Source organism: Chiloscyllium plagiosum, unplaced genomic scaffold (genome assembly GCF_037043375.1).
Source record: "Chiloscyllium plagiosum isolate Xiang-an unplaced genomic scaffold, Cpla_swu_hap1 HiC_scaffold_29, whole genome shotgun sequence".
Lineage (NCBI taxonomy): Eukaryota > Metazoa > Chordata > Chondrichthyes > Orectolobiformes > Hemiscylliidae > Chiloscyllium > Chiloscyllium plagiosum.
This window is the reverse complement of record NW_028270167.1, coordinates 69471733-69495168: the sequence shown is the minus strand read 5'-3', so window position 1 is coordinate 69495168 and position 23436 is coordinate 69471733.

Genomic DNA, 23436 nt, shown 5'->3' with positions numbered 1-23436 from the left:
AGCAACTATAAGGGCAGCACCAGCATTGCTAATGGATTTGATCATCACACTCAGAGAAGAGGGAAACTAACTCACTTTAAACAGGGACAAATCTAAATGGACGCGAAATTCGGGAATATGGGAAAATGGGGAAATGTGAGAATAACTTGCAATTCTGTTTTCCTTTCAGTTCATCATCAGCAATCCCTTTGCTCACTTTTCATTTCATTTTCTCTCTTTTTCTGGCCATTTCTCCATCCATTCAATTTAAATCTGGCCCCCACCTCTCTCTCCAACCCAACCATCCATGATACCAGGATAAATAATATTATGTCCCAGTTTGCTTTCAGTTGTGAGGCGGGGTCACTCGACTCAAACCGTTATCTGCATTTCTCTGACAGAGGCTGCCATACCTGCAAGATTCTCCAACACTTTCAGACGCTGGAGAATTTTATTTTCGATCTCTAGCACTCACCGTTTCTTGGTTTAGTTCACTTTTCATGCTGTTGTTTCTCCGAATGTCAGCATCACAGGCAAGGGCAGCATTTGTTGTCCATCACTAATTGTCTGTGACTACACGGCCATTAGTCAAGACAAAATGGAGCCAACAATGATGTTGTGGGTCTGAAGTCACACTGAGTTCAGACTGGGTAATAATATTAAACTTCTTTAGCAAAGACTATCAGTGAAATAATAAAAATAAATCTTAACGGTTTCTGAGTGAAATTGCCTAATCCGTATTCCCTAATTTCAGCCAGAGAGAGATGGCGGGGAAATCAGTTTAACTACCAACAATCAAAAGGACTTTGGGGAAAAAAGCGAAAGGGAGATTGAGTGACAATTTCCAGTAAGATCACAGGTTTCAGAATGCTGAAATGAAGACATTTCTACAGCATCCTGCAACATGAACCTGTATTCCTAGGAATGATAGGTGAAGGGGATATTGGCGTCAATAAAGATGAGGGAGAGTTTTAGATGAAAATTTGTTCTGCAACTTGGTAACTGGGTGTGGGTTCAGCAGAGTCTTCGACTCATTGGGCTGAATCTAACAATAGTTTGTCTCAGTGACATTTTTATTGAGTGTGACAGAGGGATTGTCTGTACGAGACTGAACTAGTTTCATGGTGCTATTTTATCGAACTCACCTCATTAAATACCCACTCAATCTCATAGTGTTCCTCGCATTCAATGCCACCCCGATTCTCCAACCCAACATGGCTGGAGGGACTCACCATCGCACTGATGTCGCTGGCTATTCTATGATCACTGACACTGATGACATCTTTCAAAGGCCAATGGGCACACTGTTGTAATTCCTGAGTTTGGAGCCACCCTGCACAGTTGATCCCGAGTATCGCAGGTAAGGGGAACTAACACCACGGTTTTTCAACAGGGGTAGAGAGGTCCCAGTGAATGGGCTAGAACAGGGGGTCCATTCTTTTCCAAGAGGAGGCCTGAGCATGGTCTGAGCTCACCACCCAGCTCAGTGCAGTATCTGCGGTCTCTCTCTCTCTCTCTCTCTCTCTCTCTCTCTCTCTCTTTCTCTTTCTCTCTCTCGCTCTCTCACACACACACACTGTGAATATGGAACATTCCAGATAGTGTTCCAAAGAATTCCCATTTTCAGGTGCAGGGACTTGCAGTCATTCAACCCCCTGGGTTCCTGCATAAAAATGCACTTATTTTATATCCAATCACAATTAGTAATTCTGGCTAGTTCACTTTGTCTCACTTTGTTGTATTCAGCCAAGCACTGCTTCGAAACACTTGTCCCGTTATGAAATACAATTTTGAGCAGAGAACCTTTTATTCTCAGCTGTTATCTGGACCGTTATCTAAACTGTAACATTTTCTTTGTTATGAAAGTTTCTCTTAACCTTTGCCTGTGCATGTTTCTGTCTGTAACAGTTACACTGTCTCCCACTCAATTGGCCGGACGGCTGGTTTGTGATGCAGAGGGAGGCCAGCAGCGCAGGTTCAATTCCCCCACACTGACAGAGGTTACCATGAAGGGGACATTCTCTCAACAATGAGCATTCGAGCATGGCCAATCCACTCTAAGCTGCACATCTTTGTACTCTGGGAGGAAACTGAACCATTGAGAGGGAACTCAACAGATACGTGGGGAATGTTCAAACTCACCTGAGGTTGGAATTGAACCCAGCTCCTTGGGTGATGTGCGGCCGCAGTGCTAGCCACATATCCATCATACTCCTCAATTAGTTCTGTTAATTACTTGTAGCTGACTGAAGAAATCCAACTGGCTTGTTCTGATAACTGAACCTGACCCAGTCTTAGATCTTTATCATAGGCCATATCGCCAGCCTGTTTAAATTTAAAAAAAATTTGTGAGCAGTGGAGGAGTGGGATTAGAAATGGAAACAGTGACACCCTTCAACCTCAGTCAGAACCGCAGTAAGGAGAAATTCACAAAGTGAGAATTCATTCAAGTAGGAATTCTCTCACCCAGAAGATTGGGAGGGCTGAATCTTCATATTATATCGAGGCTGACTTTGTCTGATTTTCCAGAGACAGGTGAATCGGGGATCATTGTGAAATCAGAGAAAAGTGCAGTTTGGAACACAATGAGATTCCACCTTATTGACTGGTGGAATAGTGTCAAAGTGCCGAATGGCCCAGTCGTGTCCGTCAGCCCTATGTTCTGATGTTGCATTCAGCCCTTCGGTCCTGCTGTGCAGGAGCAGATTGAGGCCACTCTAATGGTTTGGTGTAGTTTGGGAAATGTATTAGAAAATCCAGGCTGTGTCAGGCAGTGACCCCTCTCCCCCAATCCCTCTTTGCAGGCTTCTCCTCTCTGTAACTTCTGCTCCTGATGTAGGTCATGTTGCAGGCCCAGAAACGCATTGAATACAGCCCCCATGCCCCACACAAGGTCAACTCGCACAATCCTCTGCTGTCTCTGAATGCAACATTTTACATCATGACTTCCAGGAAAATAATCAATTATTTTCCAAAAACATAAATAATAACGTAAGAAATAGGAATCTGCGCTGTCATTCAATAAGAACATGGCTGATCTACTCCACGGCTCAACTCCACTTTCCTGCTAACCCCTTGCATCCCTCAACTCGCTGAAATGTCACAAACCAATCCACCCATCTGTAAATACAATCAGTGACCCAACCTCCCCAACTCTCGGGGTTAGGAAATTCTAGTCATTTACTACCTTCTGAAAGAAGACATTTCTTTAAAACTCAGTTTGAAATCGATATTCCTTACTCTGTATCTACATCTCTGAGTTCGAGACTCTGTCCTGATGTGGAATCATATTTTCAATGCCGACCTTGTCAAGCCCCCTCTGTATCTTGTCCGTTTTAGTAATGACACCCTCATTCATTTAAACCACAATGAATAATTGCCTCAGCATTTTTGATGTATTCAATGATTCAATACTTTCATCCCAGGAACCAGTCTAATGAACCAACATTTCTGCATCAACATGCTGACGTTATGTTTCAGACACAGAAACACTCCGTTGTAGTGCTCCTTTTTTGGGAGTTCTCTCCATTTAATAACAGCTGCCGTATGGTTGTCAGTGTCTTCCTCAAACTCGAATATGTATTGCACTCAGCTCCCGCCGTCAGGAGCTGAGTGCAGCTCCTGGAAGCAGCTCTTGCCATCGGACTGATATTTTTGGTACTCCAGTAGATACATTTTTTTCATAAAGATCGATGAGTCCTGATTCTCCGATTTCTAAGTATTTACCAAGTGTCATCCAATGGTCATGCATTATCCATCATACTATGAGCTTCAGTCTTGCGTAAGAACATTTATTTAGTGATATCTTGTGGAAAATCTCTGGAAAGCCTCGTGTCTACCAGTCCCCCTTTATCAAGGCCACTAGTTACATTCTCATGGATTTCCAGAAAAACTTTGCATGATTTTACAGGCAAAATCTAGTTCGCCTTTAACAAGACCATGCTAACTCTGCGTGAAGCTTTTCTAAATGCCCTGCAGTCCCTTCCTTAATAACAGACTTTCACAGATTCCCAGCAATAATGGTGAGGCTAAGTAGGTCTAGCTTTTAGTCTCGCTCGTTTCTTGAAGACAGGCGCCGCATTGGAGGGTCTCAAGATTCACTGGGTCACTCCTTTCATCCAGAATTATGGAGTATTTCACACAGTGCCACCAGCCACTCTGTGACCACTTCTTTTAAAACCATCTCTGAATTGTTGATGACCTGTTTACCCTTGGTCTTACCTGGTTGAGAAATGTCTTGTTCCGTCTGTTAGAGACAGTTCAAGATCTTCCCTCCTATTACCGTTTTGTTTATACCATTGAAATATTTACAGCACCTGCACCTGTGAGGGACGATGTAAAATACTGGTACAAATTATCTGTCTGTTCCTTGTATCCAGTCCTCCAGTCACACCCACCAAATGTCCTCAATAAACTTGCCTGACTTTCTTTATACCAAAGATCACACACACCTCTTGAACTCCTCTCACATGCATGTAAAAGCTCGTGCTGCTTGTTTTTATATTTCTTGCCAATTTGCTTACATCACATCTTTTCTTCCATTTTCTTCGCTTCCTATATTCATACAGTCATATCGCATACAAACACAATCTTTGGTCCAACTTGTCCATGCAGGCCACGTTTTCCAAACGAAACTATTCCCATCTGCTTGCATTTGGCACATATGCCTCTGAACGGTTCACATTCAAATGTTTGTCCAAATATCTTTCAAATGTTGGATTTGTACTTGCATCTGCCAGGCTTCCTCTGGCAGCTCATTCCATAAACGCATCAGCCTCTGTGTATAAAAAAGTTCTCTCTTCCTCCCATTTAAATTTTCCCTCTTCCACCATAAACCTATGGCTCTATGATTTAATTTTCTTATCCTGTGGAAAAGACCTTGGCTTTTCACCCTGCCCATGCCTCCCCTGATTTTATAAATTTCTATAATGTCACCCCTCAACCTCCTACACTCCTTCTGATATTAACTTCAAGAACAAACATTTAAAGATCAGCACTGTAAATTTGAAACAATATTAAAAGTGACAGGTAAACAGCACTCAGTTCAAACTTCATACTGTTAGTTGTTTTCTTCTTTATGTTACAATAATAAGGCAGCATGAAAATCTTACTAGTGCCAATAAGCCGGCAAGCACCTGAATTCCTTTGTCTGATGGCAGTAATGATCTCTACCGTGAAAATGTATCCCTGGCCAGATCTATATAATTCCACATGTTCATCATTCTCCCTCCTAGCCTCCGTATGACCTTATGTGGTTGTGTCTTCTTTATCTTGCACTCAATAGAGAGAACCCCTTTTCCCCATTCACATCCTAATTTAAATTCATTTTGCATCATCTTCTCCTTCACCACTGCTAAAAGCCTGATTATCTGTTGTCACATCCTCTTTTCCCTGTCACCTACCCCCCACCTCTGGCAAGTGACTAAAATGCCCAGTTTCCAATCATTTTCAGTTCTGAAGAAGTGTCATACTGGACTTGAAATGCTAGCTCTGTCTCTCTGTCTCTGCAGATGCTGGCAGACCTGCTGAGTTTCTCCAGAAATGAATAGGCACCGCACAAATTTTCAATTAAACAAATAACTACGGATATAGGAAATGAAAATGCATAAATTGCTGTCGAAACTGGGAGCTTTGTCGAAGGGTCACTGGACCCGAAAGATGAACTCAGCTTTCACTCCACAAGATGCAGCGAGACCTGCTTAGTTTCTTCTGCAATTTCTGTTTTTGAGCATTTTCCAAAGACGTTTGTTGAATCTGCTCAAACGCCCTGTCCAGCACAGAGCGCTGTACATTGGGAAGGGAACAAAAACGCAAAGTGCACAAGTTCATTGGCTCTGAAACGACATAACGCTGGCATCGCTGACACGACAGAGGTCTTAATCATGGTCAGAGAGAAAAACATAGGAAAAAAAACATTCACGTCAAACACAGCAGATGGTATTACGGGAAAGACAATGATTCAGATTAGTATTTTAATGTACCCGAGTAATGTAACAAATTGGAGGCGTGACATCAGGGCGAGACGCTCAGCAGAATGAGACTATGAAACTGGATGTGTTCGCACGTCAGAAACCAGGTTAGGTCACTGAGTACAGGGCTGATGGGTGAATGGGTCTCGGTGTGAACTGGGGGAAAGTCAGTAGAATTGATTTGCAGATATTGCAGCTCACACTGGGTTATCATGTGATGCTGTAGATCACAGCAGCAGCCGCAGCAGAATTGCATTCAATCACAATCCATAACTTTTCTCCCAGGATAATCCATCACTGTACCATGATGATCAAACCGAGTGATGGTTCAGTGCCGAGTTTGAGTGAACATGCCAGAGTCAGAACCATGTGTATCTAAACCTGATGACAACCCATTAAAGCTACCGCACTTGACTGGTTACATTCCAACCAGCAGAACTACCATCTGACAGAGAGCGGGAAATGATCCCAAGACAAAAAGCTAAGATCGAAACTCTGCACTCCTGCCACATTCAGTCATCATTGTCAATGGACTATTAATCAACTTACTGGAGGAGAGGGCTCCACAAATATCCCCATCCTAAATAACGGAACAGCCCTGTACATCAGTGCAAAAGACAAGGATGTAGTGTCTGTACCATCCACAGCCAGAAGTGTTGAGTGGATGATCCAACTCACCCTCACCATGATGCTCACAGAATCACAGATGCCAGTCTTAAACCAATTCGATTCGCTGCACGTGACATGAAGATACAGCTGGACACAGTAGATACGACACAGGCAATGGGCCCTGACACCATTCCTGCAATAGGACTGAAGACCTTTGCTGCACCACAAGCCGTGTCACTGGGAAGCTGTTTCATTCCAGCTCCAACTCTCACATCTGCCTGGCCTCGTGGAAAATTACTCAACTATATCGAGTCCCATAACAAGGGAATGACTACAGTCTGACCATTTACCACGTCGTTAGTCCCGTCGCGATCGTCACGTTGGTGACAGCTCTTTTTGGCAGAGCAGTCCAGCAGCATAGAAATAACCTGCTCAGTGTGGTTTGCCTTAGGTCCCCATGTGGAGATGGTGCTGTTGTGGAAATGTTACTGGATTACTAATCCAGACCAGACTAATGCTCTGGCAGCTGGTGGAAGTTAACAACAATTAATAAAATATTGAGATGCAAAATCTGGCGTCAGTAACAGTGACCTTGAAGCCAATGTCGATTGTAAACACCAATTTTCTTCCCCAGTGTACTTTCAGGAAGTGAATTTCCCGTGCGTTACTGGTCTGGCCTAAAAGTGACCCCAGACACACAGACATGTGATAAACTCATCAATGGTCTCTGAATCGGCCAAGCAAGGCTCTCAATTGTATCAAGCTGCTCCCCGTCGTAAAGGATAAACTTGAACAGAACACCCGGCCTCAGCCTCGGCATTAGAAAAGGGAATGGGAAACACAGTCCTGTCATCCTGCTGAGATCTCCTTCCTAACGTCTGGGAGCTTGTGACAGCTGTTATAGAGCTTTCCCACAGACTGCACAGAAATATCGGGAAAGGAGGAGGTCTTTAGAAACATTGAGCTTTCTCCATTCTAGTTCATGGTGAAAATTTCCTCAATGCGGTTTTCTCCACACAGTTTTCATAACCCTTAGGATGTTTAAACATCTGGATGTATAAAATAAGAATTACTGTAGTCCCTTCGGTCCATCAATTTTGCTCCTCCATTCAATATACAGGCAGTTCTCCAATCATGTGGGTTTCTTAAAAAAACTATTTGGCTGCAACACGTTTCATGAATTGTGCACCTTTCTTTATAAAGTGAACTTCTGTTTACTGTAAGGTGATTCCATTTCCGGCCCCAGCTGAACAGCAAAACCCAGCCTCAGGATACTCTGTCTGCCAAATGCACCGTCAGTATGTTCAGCTAAAGCAGGAATGTAATCCGCTCTGCAAGCCTTGAAACTGACCCTGTAACTGGGAATTGTTTGCGAGGTTTTAGAAGATTCGTTGCTCAGGTTGAGGTTATAGATATATGAACCTTCCAGCTCAGCGAGCAAACTTGCATCCAGAACTAGGAATTGTAGTCGACATTTAGAAGGAACTTTATTTCAAACCAAGGGAAGAATCTTGGGGAGAAATCTTGGGACGGCAGAGTGGCTCAGTGGTTATCAGCAGGGACCTGGGTTCAATTTCCGCATTGGGTGACTGTCTGTGTGCAGTTTGCACCTTCTCCCTGTGTCTGCGTGGGTTTCGCCGGGTGTTCCAGTTTCCTCCCACAACAATGTGCTGGTCAGGTGAATTGGTCATGCTAAATTGGCCATAGTGCTCGGTGTGTTACTCAGAGATAAACATAGGGTTGGGGAATGGATCTGGGTGGGTTATTCTTCGGAGGGTGGTGTGGACTTGTTGCGTCGAAGGGCCTGTTTCCATACTGTCGGGAATCTAACCCAACTGGAATCCCGCAGTAGAGTCATGTGGTCAGTCAGCTCGCGTGCTCTGGTGAAGACCTTGGCGAAAGGTACAGTGCTGTCGTCAGTAACTGTTTTGTGGAAGTGTTGCATTTTCAGCACTATTTCATGACAATATATGGTTTTAAGATTTACATAGACTGTGCTATTGTTTATGTTACGTTGACTATTACTTTTGTTTAGATTTTTCCTGACATTGTTGGGCGTTCGCCCCTTACCCTCTTTTTCCCACAGCCCCCATTATTTATATTGCTCTGCTTTCTATCATAGTGTTACACAGGAACACAGCTGCCGCGTTATCAGAGAACAACCTGTAATGATCGCTCGTCCTCGATCTTCACACCATACTCCTGCACTCTTCCCATCCCTTTCCTGTCTAAATTCATTATTTATATTCAGTGCCTTGTCTTCCACAGCCTGATCTGGGAGAGAATTCCCCATATTCACCAGTCTCTGAGTGCAGACATTTATTCTCATCTGAATGCAGAGTGGCTTGTCTGTATCTAATACTGCGGGCGCCTGTTTGAGACATTCCAGCCAGGGGAATTATCATTCCTGCTTCCATGCTGTCTCCCCCTGTCAGAGTTTTATATATTTCACTCATTTTCGTAAAGCTCATGGAATACAGGCCCAGTCACCCCAAACTCTGTTCCTACAAGCCTGTCAACCCAGAGACAAGACTGGTCATCCTTCACTGCTCTCCTTCAATGTCAGGATTGTGCTTTATTTGGTAAGGAGAGGAAAACTGTACACAATACTGCACAATGTTCGAGATGGAGTCTCACCAAGGGCCTGTACAACTGCAGTAAGACACGCTTACTCTTGTACTCAAATGATGGTCAACGCACCACTTATCTTCTTAACTGTTTGCACCGTCCATAATCAAACAATCAGAGAAGCTTAGATTGTCTACTGTCAGAAAAGCAGTACGATCTACATTAGTCCCACTTTCTTACATGAGATCTGTAGCCATAAATGTTACGATACTTCAAGTACGTTTTAATCATTGTGAGATTACTCATCACAACTTTCCTCTCAGGAAGTTTAATCCAGACCCCAACACCCTCTGGGTGAAAAATAATCCTCATATCTTCTCTAAAACTCAACCCCATCACTTTAAAAGTGTGCTCCCTTGTTCATGTCCCTTTTACTAAAATAAGCAGCTGCTGTCTACCAATCATCTCGATGCCCCTCGTAATCTTATCCTTCTGAATCACGTTCCCCCTCAACCTTCTCTGCTCCAACATAAACAACCCGAGCTTATCTAGCCTCTCTCCATAGCTGATATGTTCCATCCCAGGAAACATCCTGGTGAATCTCCTCTGCACCCCCTGCAGTGCAATCACATCCTTCCACAATGTGACTCCCAGAACTCCAGACAGTATTCCATCTGTGGCCGAATCAAAATTTTGTATAACTCTTACAATCTATGTCTCAATGAATATAGGCTATGCTGACAGCCGCGTGTGACTTCTGAACTAGCCTATCACCCTGCCTAGTGACATTCAAGGGTGTGTGGAGATGCATCCTCGCAGCTTCCTAGTGTGCTGTCATCCATTGAGTGCTCCCCTGTCTGGTTCCTTCTTCCAAAGTGCATCACCTCATATTTATCAAGGTGACATTCCATTTGCCATTGATCCACTTATCTGATCATTCCGTTGTTTCTTCCTGTAACATAAAACCTTTCTCATCATTGCCAACCACCCAGACAATCTTTGTGCTAAACACAAACTTACTTAACACACTCTCCCCACCCCCTCCACATTCGCATCTACATCGTTTCTTAGTACCACGAATAATAAGGGATACAGCACTGATCCCTGTGATACGCTGGGGAGATGGTCTCCAATCACACAAACAGCTTTCTACCACCACTCTCTATCTCCTGCCAGTTAGACTACTTGAATATAACTTACTAAGTTACACTTGATAGCGTGAGATTGCACTTTCTTTATTAGTTTCCCATGCGGGGCTTTGACAAAGGTTCGGCTGAAGAAACATATACGTGACCTCTCCGCAAAAAAATCAATAAAATTTGTTCGGCATGACTTCCCTCTGATATTTTATGCTGACGATCCCTGATCAAATGTTGCTTCTCGAAATGAAGATGAATTTTCTCCTTCCCTATTTTCTCCAATAGTTTCCTTGACACTGATCTGATACTCACTGATCCACAGTTCCCTGGTCTATCTCCACCCGCACTCCTGTAAAGGCTCCAGTATGACCAGATCCTACTGAAACACGTGAGTCAGTGCTTTTCATCCCTTGTCTCCAACAGCAGCCTGGGAAACAACTCATCCAGCCCCAGGGATTTGTCCAATTTTAAACCAGCCAAAACCATCATTCCTTGCTCGCATCTTATATCAATCCGTTGAAGATCTTCCCAGTCCATCTTCTTGAACTATCTACCTGCCTCCTCATTCTCCCAAGTAAAACAGATGGGGAGCTGCCATGTCACAATCTATCAATGTTCTCCAGCTTCGCACACAGATTGTCCCCTTGGATTCTAATGGGCCCTGATTGTTCCCTGGTTATTCTGTTCTGCTTGATGTCCTTGTGGAATATCCTGAAATTCTCGCTAATCTTGCTCACACTTTTCAATGCTCCTATGTTCGTCACTCCCCTCTATGTGACATAATTAAAGTTTAATTTCGATCATCTCTCATTCTCTGAAACTCTACAGAATACAGGCGGAGTCCGCTCATAGGATAATCTTGCCATACAAGGGATTATACTGGAGAATGTCCAGAGAGTGGTGGTAGAAAGCTGTTTGTGTGATTGGAGACCATCTCCCCAGCGTATCACAGGGATCAGTGCTGTATCCCTTAGTATTCATGGTACTAAGAAACGATGTAGATGCGAATGTGGAGGGGGTGGGGAGAGTGTGTTAAGTAAGTTTGTGTTTAGCACAAATATTGTCTGGGTGGTTGGCAGTGATAAGAAAGGTCTTATGTTACAGGAAGAAACAACGTATACGAGATCAGTATGATTTACTTGGATCAGGAAATCAAAGCTGTACACAATACTCCAGGTACAGACTAACCAACATTTTGTGTCACTGGTGCAGAACATCTTTACTCCTAGTCGGAGCAAATTACTTCAGAAGCTGGAATCTGTACTGAAACCAAGACATGTTGGAGATCGCAGTGACTCAGACATCATCCGTGGAGACAGAGCACAGAGCCTTTCATTGCCTTTATTCTGATTCCCTTCAAACAAAGGGAAATTTAAATTTTACCTTCCCCCATTTGCGTATATTCCCCTAATATAATTTTCTTTTTTGTTTTAGGGCTAACTTACTGTATGAATTCTTTAAAAAATCACCTGATATTCAACTATACCACATCCACTGGTTCTCCATTGTTTATATCGTCAAGCAAAAATTTTGTAAATGTTGCCTTCCCTTTTAAAAATCTAGCATCATTCTCCAGACGTTTGCTATAACTTTCCAAGTGTCCAATATCACATTCTTTATAATAATTTCCAACAGATTCCCCACTGTGAACAATAAGTTAACTGGTCTGTAGTTCACCATTCTCCCTCTTCTTCACTTTGTAAATCCTTGGAATGCACTTATAACATTCCAAACTGAAAACGGAAAAAATGCAGTGATTCGCAATACAACTATTATCTCCATTTCTGCTTTCTATGAAATTCTGGTATGAAGTACATTTGGTCTGTCAGGCTTACCAATACAGTATGTTTTCAAATGCTACCTCGTCACTGATATGAATGATTTTAGTCTTTAGTTACACAAGTCCCATGGCCACTTGATATTTCTGGGCGTTTTTCTGGACCTTTCTTCTTGAACAGACATAAAGTAACTATTTAGTTTCCTTATCTTTTTTTTCTGTTCTCCACAATAAATTGTCCTGTCCACACATTCACTGTTACACATTTGACTTTGCTTTTATTTTATTTTCAAATATTGATGGTAGTTTTTCATCAGTCTTTTTGTTTCTGGTTAGTTTGCATTCTTGTTCTCTTTCTAATTTACTTATCAGTTTATTAGTCTTCCTTCATTTCGTCCAAAATTTCAATGAATCCACAATATATGACTCTTTTCTAAGGCACATTCAGTGATCTAATGCAATTCTTAACTTCTTTTATTCACCATCGTTGAATCACCTTTCACTTTTGCGATTTATGCCTTGGAGGGATATATGTATAAAGCAGACTTTACAGAGTTTCGGTAAATAACAAACATTGCCTGTCTTTCATTAATTCATTTAATGTACTTTTCAATTTCACTAAAGCCAACGTTATTCTCATATCTTAATGGCTTGCATGACTCAGGTATATACACGAAATATAAGAAAGAAAACTTTTTTTGTATTTATAATATACATATAAAATTCAATATATTATGATCACTATTCCCAAAAGCTCCTTTACAGCAAATTCTTCGATTTGCTCTTCTGATCACACAACACCAACTCCAAAATTGCCTGATCAATAGCTCGTTGCTCAACATACTTTTAAAGCAACCCATCTCATTCACACTCAACATTAACATTCATTTGGGTAAACACCGGTGAGATGTAACTTCAAGCTGTCCATTATTACTGCAGTACCCACAAACCTGTATGTCTACTTTCCTTTTTTATGACATATTTACATTTGTATTGCAGCTTTCACTTTGATACGTAACTTCCATGAACGTTGCTTCTCCTTTCTGTTCCTAAGATCCAGCTCACCAGATTCTGTGGAATCTGAGTGACGTGGGCTCTCGGGGGGCTAATAGTAGATGCAGCCGAGATATTTGGCGAGGCATATCTCATCATTTAAATTATCTCACCACAACTTACCTGTTCCTCTCAAGTGTCATTGTGAGATTTTCTCCAGATCTCCAGTTATGCTGGTGAAGTAGAGAAGGGCAATGATCTTTCAACAATGCTGTGTATTCACCCAGACAGCTGAGCCTGCTCTAACCTGGGTGGGAACCTTACAGCAGGCTGGTAGAGTGTTGTTGCTGCTGTACCGGATCTTGGTGCGATCACATCTGGAGTGCTGTGCACAGGTTTAATCTCCTCCTTGTGGAAAAGATATTGGAATTACCTCAGCGATTATTCCCTTAACTGGTTTCTGCAATGAAGGTGTTAATCATAAAATCTCTACAGTGTGAAACCAAGCCATTTGACCCATCGGCTCCACACTGATCCGCCGAAGACCATCCCATCCAATTCCACCACTCACCCCACCCAATCTTGTAACCTGGCATTTTCCATAACTTATACACATGGCCTCCACATCCCCGAACATTATGGGTAATTTAGCGTGGCCAATTCACCTAGCACGCACACCTTGAGACTGAGGGAGGAAACTGGAGACTGAAATTGAATCTGAATCTCTGGTGCTGTGAGGCAGCAATGCTAACCACTATGCTACCTAGTGTGGGCAACACAACTTGCCTGCACAGTTCAGTCCTTGAAAAGTGACATTTGAGCATGGAGATTTCATAACTCCCCAAACCTGTCATTGAGCAACAGGAGGAGGACATTGAGGTCTTAAGCGGCTTGGTCAGAAACAGGTACAGGACATTCAGGCCATCAGGACTAATGTCAGAGCACCCAGAGGACTTTAAGCCCCTCGTGTGTGTAAAGCCAGAACACAATGATTCCATTTAGTCACTCATGCCTCTTATACAGCAACTGGGGCAGATCTTTTACAGCCTTGTGCCTGTTTCACAGGAATTGTGAAAGGGAACGTAGAGGTTATAGAAAGGGAATGACTTCAAATAACCAGCTTCACTGGGAAATGAAAAGTAGTGAAAAAAAAGTTGAGATTGAAGACAAAGTATTGGAATACGTTATGAAGGAAGTAATAACAGGAAATATCCAAAGCCAAACCACAATCCAGCACAGTCAACATAGTTTTATGAAGGATAAATCATGTTTGAATGATTTGACTAACTTTCTTTAATAAAACGTAGCAAGCAAGATGGATAATGGGGATCCTATAGATGTATTATATCTGGGCTTCCAGACATGAGTGCTTTATGTGCATCGCAAAAGATTAACATGCAAGACAAGAACACATAGGGTTAGGAACAATTTACTTATTAGGGGAGAGGATTAGCTAACCAGTAAAATAAATGATATGGTGCCGCTGGTTTTGGACTGGGTTGGACAAGGTCAAAAATCAAATGACACCAGGTTAAAGTCCAATGGGTTTATTTGTAAACACAAGGTTTCATTACGCTGCTCCTTCATCAGATGTAAGAGAGAGGAATACCTTAAACATAGAAGTTATAAGGAAAAGATGAAAGGGTTGTACGACTCATGCACATAAATTGTCCGCACACCTAAGATGGCTCTTAAGTTCTTAATCAGTTAGAATGTAGTTGTGAGTTTGATTGATTAATATGCAAATCGCAGAATTTATTTCAAATTACTGCCTGGAGACACCTTCAGGTACTATCGATGTAAATGAAGTAACACTTGTGGTCAGACAATGTACTCTAAGCGTGAGGCCTTGTTTGGAATCTGTTTGTGTCTTGATCTGGAGTTAGACTGGTTTTATTTACAAAGTAGGAGTAGCACGTATGTGTATGTGTGAGAGAGGGGCGTGTCTGTGTGAAGGAGAGAGAGAGAGAGACACTGCGTGTATGTGAGAGAGAGTGAGGGGGAGTGTGTGTGACTGCGCAAGGGAGAAAGAGAGGCTGTGTACATGTGTACGTGTGACAGAGCGGACTGTGCGTGTGGAATGTGAGAGAGGGTATGTGTGAATGTGTTTGAGGGGTGGATAGGGAGAGTGTGCTTCATTGTATGTCACGGGGAGAGTGAGAATGTGTACTTGTCGGCTAAGATACAGACAGATACGGCTGCTCACTTTCCCCACACACACTCACTCCGTGGTTTCAGAGCTTCCCCTCTCTGCAGCCTCTGCTCAATTTGTTGTTGATTTTACAGACCCAGATGCTGTAACTACAGTCCCCATGCTCCATCCAGAGTAGAGTCACCAAATTCTCAGGTCTCCCTGAATGTCTGAGGCAGCTCACAGCACAAACTCCAGCAAACCATTCACAGCAGCTCCACTAACTTTTCAATAACGGGAGACAGTCACAAGCCCCTCAGCTACAAGTTAGATGCCTGGTCCTTTACAATTATACTCAAGGGTCTTCCTCGTGTTACTGACTGCACAATCAACTGAGAGAGACAAACAGAGGCGTTCCGCGGGCAGGCGCATACCAAGTTTCAAACACGTGGGTCAGTGCTGCTGGGACACCCCTGTCCATGAAGCACCACATGGGACACATCGGGAAGTGAACAACAGCGTGACACACACCATTTCATTGTTTCTGAGATTCAGCATGCACGAGGGAGTCAAAAACTAAGGCCAGGGAAAGATACAGAAAAAAAAACAACAAATAATTTATTAACTGATAACTTGCTGAAAATATGGATAAGGAGATGGGGGATTGGAATAACGGGATAAGTGACACAATGGTGGATCCAATCCCAAGAAAGCAAACATTGAATGGAGACATTGCCAGGCCCACTAGAATGTTCCATTGCCTCAAATTCTGAGTCTGCTTCGAGAACCAGCCCAGACACCAGCAGGCCGTGCTAGTGGATAACTCGATAAGCTGGACTATCTGAACAGCATGGGGAGCATTGCAAATCTTTTCCAGGATATTGCAATCCTCTAACAACACCCTCTGCCTCCTACCTTTGAGCCAGTTTTGTATCCAAATAGCTTTCATATGAAAAAAAACCTTGTTAAACAGATGACCATGCACAATGTTATTCAGCGCCTTACTGATGTCCATATCGACAATGTACACCACTCTATCTCAATTACTCTTTTTAGTCGCTTCTTCAAAAAAATCTCAGTCAAGTCAGTGAGACACAATATTGCTTGCACAAAGTCATGTTGACTATCCTTAATCAGTCTTTACCTTTCAAAATGTGTGAAAATCCGATGACTCATAATCCCCTCCAACAAGTTACCCACCACTGACGTCAGGCTCACTAGCTTTTCCTTATTACCCTGCTTAAATACTTTAAGTAGTGGCACCACATAGCCAACTTTCTATTTTCCGACACTTTACCTGTGGCTATTAATGATAGCAAGGTGCCCAGCAATCACTTCCCTAGCTTCCCACAGAGTTCTAGCGTACATGGGAACCCAGATTGTAGCTTCAGGGTGCAGGGCCTGGAGTGTAGGGAGGTTAGGAACATGGCATCAATTTCAAAGGAGGGTGCCTGTAAACAGGAAACTGGCTTGAAGTGTGTATACTTCAACGCAAGAAGTATACGAAATAAGGTAGGTGAACTTGCAGCGTGGGTTGGTACCTGGGACTTCGATGTTGTGGCTATTTCGGAGACATGGCTAGAACAGGGACAGGATTGGCTGTTGCAGGTTCCAGGATTTAAATGTTTTAGTAGGGTCAGAGGTGGGGGTAAAAGAGGGGGAGGTGTGGCATTGCTTATCAAAGATAGTATTACAGTGGTGGAAAGGATGATGGATGAGGACTTGCCATCTGAGGTAGTTTGGGCTGAGGTTAGGAATAGGAAAGGTGAGGTCACCCTGTTAGGAGTCTTTTACAGGCCTCCTAATAGTCCTAGAATCATTGAAGAAAGGATAGGGAAGGTGATTCAGGAGATGAGTGACAGTAATAGGGTGGTTGTTATGGGGGACTTTAACTTTCCTGATATTGATTGGGAAAGCTATAGCTCAAGTTCGTTAGATGGGTCAGTGTTTGTTCAATGTGTGCAGGAGAGTTTCCTGACACAATATGTAGACAGGCCAACAAGAGGTGAGGCCATACTGGATTTGGTTCTGGGTAACGAACCAGGCCAGGTGTTAGAATTAGAGGTAGGTGAGCACTTTGGGGATAATGACCATAATTCTGTGACTTTTACTCTCGTGATGGAGAGGGATAAGTGTGTACTACAGGGCAAGAGTTATAGCTGGGGTCAGGGAAATTATGATGCGGTGAGGCATGACTTAGGATGTGTGGCTTGGAAAAGTAGACTCCAAGGCAAGAGTGTAAATGATATGTGGAGCTTGTTCAAGGAGCAACTATTGAGTGTCCTTGATAATTATGTACCTGTCAGGCAGGGAGGAAAGGGTCGTGCGAGGGAGCCGTGGTTTAATAAGGAATTGGAATCCCTTGTTAAATGGAAGAGGGCGGCCTATCTCAAGATGAGACGGGAAGGTTCAATTGGGGCGATTGAGAGTTATAGGGTAGCCAGGAAGGACCTGAAGAGAGAACTAAGAGCAGCAAGGAGGGGACATGAAAGGTCCTTAGTCGGTAGGATTAGGGAAAACCCTAAGGCTTTCTATAGGTATGTTAGGAATAAAAGAATGACTAGGGTAGGAATAGGTCCAGTCAAGGATAGTAGTGGGAAGTTGCGTGTGGAGGCGGAAGAGATTGGGGAGACACTGAATGAATACTTTTCTTCAGTATTTACTCAGGAACAGGGCATTGTCGTCGATGTGAATACTGAGTCACAAATAAGTAGAATGGATGGCTTTGAGGTATGTAGAGAAGAGGTGTTGGAAATCCTGGAAAAGGTGAAAATAGATAAGTCCTCTGGGCCTGATGGCATTTATCCTAGGATTCTCTGGGAAGCAAGGGAGGAGATTGCAGAGCCATTGGCCTTGATTTTTATGTCCTCTTTGTCTACAGGAGTAGTGCCAGAAGACTGGAGGATAGCAAATGTGGTTCCCTTGTTCAAAAAGGGGAGTAGGGATAACCCTAGTAACTATAGGCCGGTGAGTCTCACTTCTGTTGTGGACATAGTCTTAGAGAGAATTGTAAGGGATAGGATTTATGCACATCTGGATAGGAAAAATGTGATCAAGGATAGTCAGCATGGTTTTGTGAAGGGCAGGTCGTGCCTCACAAACCTTATTGAATTCTTTGAAAAGGTGACGAAGGAGGTGGACGAGGGGAAAGCGGTAGATGTGGTATATATGGATTTTAGTAAGGCGTTTGATAAGGTTCCCTATGGTAGGCTACTGCAGAAAATACGGAGATATGGCATTGAGGGTGAGTTGGAGGTTTGGATTAGGAATTGGCTGGATGGAAGAAGACAGAGGGTAGTAGTTGATGGCAAAGTTTCTTCAAGGAGTGCCGTCACTAGCGGTGTTCCGCAAGGATCTGTTTTGGGACCATTGCTGTTTGTCATTTTTATAAATGACCTGGAAGAGGGGTTAGAAGGTTGGGTGAGCAAGTTTGCGGATGATACGAAAGTCGGAGGAGTTGTTGACAGTGAGGAAGGATGTGGCAGGTTACAGCAGGATATAGAGAAGCTGCAGAGCTGGGCAGAAAGGTGGCAAATGGAATTCAATGTAGCTAAGTGTGAGGTGATTCACTTTGGGAAGAATAACAAAAAGATGGGGTATTGGGCTAATGGTCGGATACTTGGTAGTGGGGATGAGCAGAGGGATCTTGGTGTCCATGTACACAGATCTCTGAAAGTTGCCACCCAGGTAAATAGTGCGGTGAGGAAGGCATATGGCGTACTGGCTTTTATTGGTAGAGGAATTGAGTTCCGGAGTCCTGAGGTCATGATGCAGTTGTATAAGACTCTGGTGCGGCCGCATCTGGAATATTGTGTGCATTTTTTACGCCATACTATAGGAAGGATGTGGAGGCACTGGAACGGGTGCAGAGGAGGTTTACCAGGATGTTGCCTGGTATGAAAGGAAGATCGTATGAGGAAAGACTGAGACACTTGGGGCTGTTTTCATTAGAGAAAAGAAGGTTTAGGGGTGACTTGATTGAGGTGTACAAGATGATTAGGGGGTTAGATAGGGTTGACAGTGTGAACCTTTTCCCGCGTATGGAGTCGGGTATTACAAGGGGGCATAGCTTTAAATTAAGGGGGGGTAGATATAGGACTGAAGTTAGGGGTAGGTTCTTCACTCAGCGAGTCGTAAGTTCATGGAATGCCCTGCCAGTAGCAGTGGTGGACTCTCCCTCTTTATGGGCATTTAAGCGGGCATTGGATATGGAGGATAGTGGGTTAGTATAGGTTAGGTGGGCTTGGATCGGCGCAACATCGAGGGCCAAAGGGCCTGTACTGCGCTGTATTCTTCTATGTTCTATGTTCTATGTTCTATCTAATAAAAGCCAGGACATTGTCTTTCTATTGCATGCTTTAAGACGTCCAGCAGCTCCTCTGAAATGCAGACACTTTCCAAGATGTCACTACTTATTTCCCAAGTTCTCTAGCTTCCATATCCTCCTGCACAATAAATACTGATCCAGAATATTCGTTCAGTACCTCCTCAATATCTGTGGTTCTGCACATGGGCAGCCTTGCTGATCTTTAAGGATATCCTATTCTGTCCACAGTTACTCTTTTGTCCTTGATGTATTTGTAGAATTCCTTTGGATTCTCCCTAACTCTGTTTGCCAAAGCTATCGCATGTCCCATTTTATGCTCCCAATTTCCCTCTTAAGTATACTTTTATTGCCTTCAGACTCTTCTAGTGATTCACTTTAAATCAGGAATTAAGAGGCTAATGATGACCATGTCGATTGTCAGAAAAATCCATCTGGTTCACTGACATGCTTTAAGAAAACACACTGCCATTCTTTCCTGGTCTGGCCTACAAGTGACTCCAGACTCACAACAATGCGGTTGACTGCCAACTGCCCTATGGGCAATTATGGATGGGTAATAGATGCTTGCCTAGCCAGGGACGCTTTCATCCCGTGAATGAATTTAAAAAAATCCCCTCAATTCCTGCTGTCTATACCTGACATATGCTTCCCGTTTATCCGTGACCAGAACTTCAATTTCTCCAAGCCTCCAGCATTCCTTACAAGTACCATCCTTACCCTTCACGCTAACAGGGCCATAATGTCTCTGTACTCTTGACATCTCATTTTTGAAGACTTCCCACTTCCCAACTGATCCCCTTTTCTGAGAATATCTGTCCCAATCGAATTTGGAAAATTCTTAGTTAATATCATCAAAATTGGTTTTCAACCATTTCGAACTTTAAATTTTAGATCTGGTTCATCCTTTTCCTTCTCTATTTTAAAACTAATAGAATTATGACGACTTGCCATAAAGTGTTCCCCCACTGATACCTCTACCACCCCGTCCCCACTGCCTTATGTCCCAAGGGTAAGGTGACGTTCAACTCCTTCTCTGTGATGGAGAGTATTGGTCAAGCTGCTGCAGCGTTGTAACTGGGGTGGGGGTTGGCACAGTCTTCGATTCATTGGGTTGAATCTAACAATAATTTGTCTCAGTGACATCTTCATTGAGTGTGACATAGGGATTTTCTGCATGAAGCTGAGCTAGTTTCCTGGTGCTATCTTATCTAAATCAACTAATTATCTACCCACCTCACCCCATGGTATCCCTCTCATTCAATGCCAGCCCGATTCTCCCACCCATCATGGCAGTAGGTGCTCAGCATCGTCTGGGCAATATCACTGGATACTCCGTGATCCCTGGCACTGGTGCCATCTTTAAAAGGCAAATGGGCACATGGATGAGCTTTCTCAGGTTGGAGCTACCCAGTACAGTTTACCCCGAGCATGGCAGATAAGGGGCAATTACACCACGGTTTGTCGACAGGGGCACAGAAATCCTGGTGGATGGGCTAGTAAAGACGAGGACCATTCTCTTCCCAGAGGGGGCCACACCATCAGACCCACCAAGCATGGTCTGAGCTCAGTGCAGTATCTGTGGTCTGAAGGAATGTCCAGCAATACAGGACAAGCATGAAAACCTTCCCCACTCTGTCTCACCGTATACTCTCTGCTCCCTCACACTCACTGTATATCTGTTATAGCACCGACCCCCGATCAAGGCTCATGCTCCACACTCTCACTGCTGCATACAGCACCATCCCTCTCTCTCTTTCCCGTCTACTATATCTCCCTCACTGATAGCACTGGATGGATACAGCACTGTTGAATGACTCCCTCTGGACACATCACCATCTTCCAACCACACCCCGCCCCCGACCTACACCAGTCCTTTCAGCACGACCACCCAATCCCACCCTCACTCCATTCTTCCCCGTCTCCTATTCCAGGAGAAACAGCTTTGAATAGGACATAAAGGGCCAAGCCGGGTGGAGGGGTGTCCGATATCCATCTACACCCCACCCCCGCCCCCCCCCCCCCATCCCAACACCTGTGTGTCTGTATTTGACTCTGTGATTATCTATACATTGGTGCAGGTCTGGCAGTCTCTGTCGTATTTAAAAGGACACAATCTCACCCTCAGCTAGCCTCACCAACCTATTGCAGTGACAATGGCAGAGGGTAATAACCTTCGAGGATTCAGTCTTGGTGGGAGAGAGGGAAGCAGCTCACAGCAGCATCCAAACTGACAGCACCATCAACACACACACAACACACACACACAACGCTGGTAGATGGAGGGTTGCAAATATGCTTGGGCCTTTCAGAATGGAAATGCTCACCTCTGAGTGAACCATTTTATCAGGAGATTAGATGAATTTAGTTCTCATTCTGTGGCTTGCAATGCTCAAAATTTACGTGAGAAATTATTGAGAAGTCCTAAAAAAGGCCCAGTAGTGGTGGTAATGACGCAGGAACAACATCACTTAGTATCAGACAAAACTGTTCTCTGCTACAAATGATATTATTTGAAAAATCAAACGGCCATGCAATTTGACAGATTCACAGCAAAGGATGTGTTATCTTCTCAGAGTTAAAAACTGTGCCACCGATGCAGTGGTGTGGGTAGTCCAGCAGAGGGAGGTATTGTATGAATCTAATCACAAAATTCAGAGGCGAGTACTGCTGCCTCACAGTACCAGGCACCTGGGCTCGTGTCCACCCTCAGGCGACTGTCTGTGTGGAGTTTCACATTGTCGCTGTGTCTGCGTGCGTTTCCACTGGGTGCTCTGGTATCCACCCACAGGCCAACGTTGTGGATGTTCGGTGAATTGGACATGCTGAATTGTCCATAGTGCCGTGGAATGTGTAGGTTAGGGGTATTAGTCATGGGTAAGCGTAAGATAACATTTGAAAGGGTCTGGGTGGGTTATTCTTCGAAGTGTCAGTGTGGACCTGTTGGGTCGAAGGGCCTGTTTCCACACAGTAGCGATTCTATGAACTCTATGAACAACAGGGACAGACGGAGAGAGAGGAGGAGGAAGACTTTGATTCCAAGTTCAATCTATTTATTTCAAAAACAACTTTGCACAGAGATGCAGACAGAGGTACACACAAACTGAAATACTGACACTAACACACACTAACACATTCCCACAGAAATACGTACGTAGACATGGATATTTACACACAAACACACCCCATATACAGGCACACACGATCATTAATACAGTTATCATTGGTTAGTCGGAGAAGGCAGGAGAAAGGGGTTCAGAAATATTTTAGCCGTGATCAAATGTCATGGCAGAAAAGATGGGCTGAATGGCCTCATTATGCTCCAGTGTTCATTGCTCATATGATCTTTCCTGGAATTGTTTTTCCACGAGGTCAGTGGAGACTATATTTGAGAAGTATTTGGTTTCGGAGAGTTAATGGGCATGTGGACAGGTTTGAGGGGCTGAGTGGTCGATATCTGTTTCTAATTGTCAACTCCTTATATATCAAAGGAGTGGTGGTTGGTTTGAGGGGAACATATTTTGAGAATAAGGACCTTTCCATTTCAGATTGAGACAGGTATGCTCCTTTCTCTTTAGGGTTGTGTAATCTGTGGTGCTCTCATCCCTAGGGAGCAGTGAAGACTGTGTTACAGAAAACACTCAAGGTTGAATTCCATAGAACTTTGATGAACTGCAGAATCCATGTTTATTGAGAACAGACAGGAAAGGGATGTGTAGTTACAATTGCATCAACAATGCACATTCTGAATGATGCAGCAGGCTCAAGGGTCTGAATGGCCAGCTGCTGCCCCTAACCCATGTGTTGTTCTCTCAAGCACTCCGTAATGTTACAGAGGTAAAGAAAGATCCCATTCAGCCAGTCAGCATCGTTTTAATGAGGTAAAAACAATGACGGCGGATACTGGAAACCATATTCTGGATTGGTGGTGCTGGAAGAGCACAGCA